The sequence below is a fragment of the Myxine glutinosa genome, chromosome 1 (assembly GCF_964187855.1).
Source record: "Myxine glutinosa chromosome 1, kmMyxGlut1.1, whole genome shotgun sequence".
NCBI classification, from domain to species: domain Eukaryota; kingdom Metazoa; phylum Chordata; class Myxini; order Myxiniformes; family Myxinidae; genus Myxine; species Myxine glutinosa.
In genome coordinates, this window is record NC_136261.1 from 300465318 (window position 1) to 300471317 (window position 6000).

A 6000-nucleotide genomic window follows, 5' to 3' on the forward strand; every position below is an offset into this window, starting at 1 on the left:
AAAATGTGACAATGTAAAATATTGGAGGATGTGGGTATCGATCCCACTACCTCTCGCATGCTAAGCGAGCACTCTACCATTTGAGCTAATCCCCCGTTAACTTGTTGTGATTTTATATAAAGGCAAGTTTTGTTATTATTATGAATGATTTTAATTTATCTTGCATTGTCTCAGCTTTGATGATTATTTCACAGTTTACAGTGATATAAATTGCAATTTTCAAATGCTATATATATATTGATTCAGCTTTTTTTGTTTTATTAATGCGTTTTCGTTTTTTTTTAAAGTAAATATTCATTGGCAGACACTTTCTGACGGTTCTGTGATGTCTCCCAGTGTACCGGCTTTGCTGTCCATCGGCATTCCAAATTTCAGATTTATATGACACATGGAAGATACCGAACGTTGATATCACCCAGTCACTCAGTCAATGGTGAGAAAGAGCTTGATATGGAAAATAATGCATACAATTTGTTTCGTGGAGAGGCAATGGTCAAGATTGCATGTCTTCTGATTCCTGCCGATTAAAATTTGTTAATTCGCTGACAAAATGTGAGGATGTAGAATTTTGGAGGATGTGGGTATCGATCCCACTGCCTCTCACATGCAAAGCAAGCGCTCTACCGTTTGAGCTAATCCCCTGATACCTCAAGATGATGTCATATAAAGGCAAGCTTTATTATTATTTTGAATGATTTTAATTTATCTTGCATGATTTCAGCTTTGATGATTATTTCACAGTTTACAGTGATATAAATTGCAATTTTCAAATGCTTTATATATATCGATTCAGCTTTTTTTGTTTTATGAATGCGTTTTCGGGTTTTTTTAAACGTAAATATTCATTGGCAGACGCTTTCTGACGGTTCTGTGATGTCTCCCAGTGTACCGGCTTTGCTGTCCATCGGCATTCCAAATTTCAGATTTATATGACACCTGGAGGATACCGAACGTTGATATCACCCAGTCACTCAGTCAATGGCGAGAAAGAGCTTGATATGGGAAATAATGCATACAGTTTGTTTCGTGGAGAGGCAATGGTCAAGATTGCGTGTCTTCTGATTCCTGCCGATTAAAATTTGTTAATTCGCTGACAAAATGTGAGAATGTAGAATTTTGGAGGATGTGGGTATCGATCCCACTGCCTCTCACATACAAAGCAAGCACTCTACCATTTGAGCTAATTCCCCGATACCTCAAGATGATGTCATATAAAGGCAAGCTTTATTATTATTATGAATGATTTTAATTTATCTTGCATGATTTCAGCTTTGATTATTATTTCACATTCTGCAGTGATATAAATAGTAATTTTCAAATGCTTTGTATCTATTCAGCTTTTTTTATTGCATGAATGTGTTTACGATTTGTTTTTACGTAAATTCTCATCGGCAGACGCTTTCTGATGGTTCTGTGATGTTTCCCATTGTTCTGGCTTCGCTGTCCGTCGGCATTCCAAATTTCAGATTTCTTTGACACATGAAAGACACCGAACGTTGATATCAGCCAGTCAATCAGTCAATGGTTAGAACGAGCTTTGCATGGAAAAGAATGCATACAATTTATTTTGCAGAGTGGTAATGGTCAAGTTACCACTTTGGTCTTCTGATTGATTCCAATTCAAAATTGTTAATTCGCTGACAAAATGTGAGAATGTAAGGCATTGGAGGATGTGGGTATCGATCCCACTACCTCTCGCATGCATAAGTGAGCACTCTACCATTTGAGCTTATCTCCTGTTACCACTTAGTGATTTTCGAAAAAGGCAAGCTTTATTATTATTACGAATGATTTTAATTTATCTTGCATTGTCTCAGCTTTGATGATTATTTCACAGTTTACAGTGATATAAATTGCAATTTTCAAATGCTATATATCGATTCAGCTTTTTTTTGTTTTATGAATGCGTTTACGGTTTTTTTAAACGTAAATATTCATTGGCAGACGCTTTCTGACGGTTCTGTCATGTCTCCCAGTGTACCGGCTTCGCTCTCCGTCTGCATTTCAAATTTCAGATTTCGATGACACCTGGAAGATGCCGAACATTGATGTGAGCCAGTCTGTCATTCAATGGATAGAGGGAGCTTTATATGGAAAATAATGCATACAATTTATTTTGCAGAGTGGTTATGGTCAAGTTTGCGTGTCTTCTGATTCATTCCAATTCAAAATTGTTAATTCGCTGACAAAATGTGGCAATGTAGAATATTGGAGGATGTGGGTATTGATCCCACTACCTCTCGCATGCTAAGCGAGCACTCTACCATTTGAGCTAATCCCCCATTAACTCTTTGTGATTTTATATAAAGGCAAGTTTTGGCAAGTTTGTTATTTTGTTATTATTATGAATAATAATAATAAGCTAATTGGAGGGGAGCTAATCCCCTGTTACCTTTTGGTGATTTCCTAGAAAGGCAAACATTATTATTATTAAGAATGATTTTGATTCATCTTGAATAATCTCAGCTTTGATTATTATTTCACAGTTTACAGTGATATAAATTGTAATTTTCAAATGCTTTGTATCTATTTAGCTTTTTTTATTGCATGAATGTGTTTACGATTTGTTTTTACGTAAATTCTCATCGGCAGATGCTTTCTCATGGTTCTGTGATGTTTCCCATTGTTCTGGCTTCGCTGTCCGTCGGCTTTCCAAATTTCAGATTTCTTTGACACATGAAAGTCACCGAACGTTGATATCAGGCAGTCAATCAGTCAATGGTTAGAACGAGCTTTGCATGGAAAAGAATGCATACAATTTATTTCGCAGAGTGGTAATGGTCAAGTTTGCGTGTCTTCTGATTGATTCCAATTCAAAATTGTTAATTCGCTGACAAAATGTGAGAATGTAGAACATTGGAGGATGTTGGTATCGATCCCACTATCTCTCGCATGCTAAGCGAGCACTCTACCATTTGAGCTAATCCCCCGTTACCTTTTGGTGATTTCATAGAAAGGCAAGCAGTATTATTATTCTTAAGAATGATTTTGATTAATCTTGTATAATCTCAGCTTTGATTATTATTTCACAGTTTACAGTGATATAAATTGCAATTTTCAAATGCTATATATCGATTCAGCTTTTTTTTGTTTTATAAATGCGTTTACGGTTTTTTAAACGTAAATATTCATTGGCAGACACTTTCTGACGGTTCTGTGATGTCTCCCAGTGAACCGGCTTCACTGTCCGTCGGCATTTCAAATTTCAGGTTTCGATGACACCTGGAAGATGCCGAACGTTGATGTGAGCCACTGTCAGTCATTGGATAGAGTGAGCTTTAAATGGAAAATAATGCATACAATTTATTTTGCAGAGTGGTAATGGTCAAGTTTGCGTGTCTTCTGATTCATTCCAATTCAAAATTGTTAATTCGCTGACAAAATGTGAGAATGTAAAATATTGGAGGATGTTGGTATCAATCCCACTACCTCTCGCATGCATAAGTAAGCACTCTACCATTTGAGCTTATCTCCCGTCACCACTTTGTGATTTTCGAAAAAGGCAAGCTTTATTATTATTACGAATGATTTTAATTTATCTTGCATTGTCTCAGCTTTGATGATTATTTCACAGTTTACAGTGATATAAATTGCTATTTTCAAATGCTATATATCGATTCAGCTTTTTTTTGTTTTATGAATGTGTTTACGGTTTTTTTAAACGTAAATATTCATTGGCAGACGCTTTCTGATGGTTCTTTCATGTCTCCCAGTGTACTGGCTTCGCTGTCCGTCTGCATTTCAAATTTCAGATTTCGATGACACCTGGAAGATGCCGAACATTGACGTGAGCCAGTCTGTCAGTCAATGGATAGAGGGAGCTTTATATGGAAAATAATGTATACAATTTATTTTGCAGAGTGGTAATGGTCAAGGTTGCGTGTCTTCTGATTCATTCCAATTCAAAATTGTTAATTCGCTGACAAAATGTGACAATGTAAAATATTGGAGGATGTGGGTATCGATCCCACTACCTCTCGCATGCTTAAGTGAGCACTCTACCATTTGAGCTAATCCCCCGTTAACTTGTTGTGATTTTATATAAAGGCAAGTTTTGTTATTATTATGAATGATTTTAATTTATCTTGCATTGTCTCAGCTTTGATGATTATTTCACAGTTTACAGTGATATAAATTGCAATTTTCAAATGCTATATATATATCGATTCAGCTTTTTTTGTTTTATTAATGCGTTTTCGTTTTTTTTTAAAGTAAATATTCATTGGCAGACACTTTCTGACGGTTCTGTGATGTCTCCCAGTGTACCGGCTTTGCTGTCCATCGGCATTCCAAATTTCAGATTTATATGACACATGGAAGATACCGAACGTTGATATCACCCAGTCACTCAGTCAATGGTGAGAAAGAGCTTGATATGGAAAATAATGCATACAATTTGTTTCGTGGAGAGGCAATGGTCAAGATTGCATGTCTTCTGATTCCTGCCGATTAAAATTTGTTAATTCGCTGACAAAATGTGAGGATGTAGAACATTGGAGGATGTTGGTATCGATCCCACTATCTCTCGCATGCTAAGCGAGCACCCTACCATTTGAGCTAATCCCCCGTTACCTTTTGGTGATTTCATAGAAAGGCAAGTTTTGTTATTATTATGAATGATTTTAATTTATCTTGCATTGTCTCAGCTTTGATGATTATTTCACAGTTTACAGTGATATAAATTGCAATTTTCAAATGCTATATATATATCGATTCAGCTTTTTTTGTTTTATTAATGCGTTTTCGTTTTTTTTTAAAGTAAATATTCATTGGCAGACGCTTTCTGACGGTTCTGTGATGTCTCCCAGTGTACCGTCTTCGCTGTCTGTCTGTATTTCAAATTTCGATGACACCTGGAAGATGCCGAACATTGATGTGAGCCAGTCTGTCATTCAATGGATAGAGGGAGCATTATATGGAAAATAATGCATACAATTTATTTTGCAGAGTGGTGATGGTCAAGTTTGCATGTCTTCTGATTCATTCCAATTCAAAATTGTTAATTCGCTGACAAGATGTGGCAATGGAGAATATTGGAGGATGTGGGTATCGATCCCACTACCTCTCGCATGCTAAGCGAGCACTCTACCATTTGAGCTAATCCACCGTTACCTCTTTGTGATTTTATATAAAGGAAAGTTTTGTTATTATTATGAATGCTTTTAATTTATCTTGCATTGTCTCAGCTTTGATGATTATTTCACAGTTTACAGTGATATAAATTGCAATTTTCAAATGCTATATATCGATTCAGCTTTTTTTTGTTTTATGAATGCGTTTACGGGTTTTTTAAACGTAAATATTCATTGGCAGACGCTTTCTGACGGTTCTGTGATGTCTCCCAGTGTACCGGCTTTGCTGTCCATCGGCATTCCAAATTTCAGATTTATATGACACCTGGAAGATACCGAACGTTGATATCACCCAGTCACTCAGTCAATGGCGAGAAAGAGCTTGATATGGGAAATAATGCATACAGTTTGTTTCGTGGAGAGGCAATGGTCAAGATTGCGTGTCTTCTGATTCCTGCCGATTAAAATTTGTTAATTCGCTGACAAAATGTGAGAATGTAAAATTTTGGAGGATGTGGGTATCGATCCCACTGCCTCTCACATACAAAGCAAGCACTCTACCATTTGAGCTAATTCCCCGATACCTCAAGATGATGTCATAAAAAGGCAAGCTTTATTATTATTATGAATGATTTTAATTTATCTTGCATGATTTCAGCTTTGATTATTATTTCACATTCTGCAGTGATATAAATAGTAATTTTCAAATGCTTTGTATCTATTCAGCTTTTTTTATTGCATGAATGTGTTTACGATTTGTTTTTACGTAAATTCTCATCGGCAGACGCTTTCTGATGGTTCTGTGATGTTTCCCATTGTTCTGGCTTCGCTGTCCGTCGGCATTCCAAATTTCAGATTTCTTTGACACATGAAAGACACCGAACGTTGATATCAGCCAGTCAATCAGTCAATGGTTAGAACGAGCTTT

The 6000-nt window shown here is 36.2% G+C and overlaps 3 non-coding genes across 3 annotated transcripts; all 3 read right to left on the bottom strand.

Moving 5' to 3' along the window:
- Nucleotides 1-22: 22 nt before the first annotated feature.
- Nucleotides 23-95, bottom strand: TRNAA-AGC (transfer RNA alanine (anticodon AGC)). The gene has a single exon. It is a non-coding gene; the product is annotated as a tRNA-Ala (tRNA).
- Nucleotides 96-2209: 2114 nt separating this feature from the next.
- On the bottom strand, nucleotides 2210-2282 carry TRNAA-AGC (transfer RNA alanine (anticodon AGC)). The gene has a single exon. It is a non-coding gene; the product is annotated as a tRNA-Ala (tRNA).
- Nucleotides 2283-5034: 2752 nt separating this feature from the next.
- Nucleotides 5035-5107, bottom strand: TRNAA-AGC (transfer RNA alanine (anticodon AGC)). Its single transcript has one exon. It is a non-coding gene; the product is annotated as a tRNA-Ala (tRNA).
- Nucleotides 5108-6000: the final 893 nt, after the last annotated feature.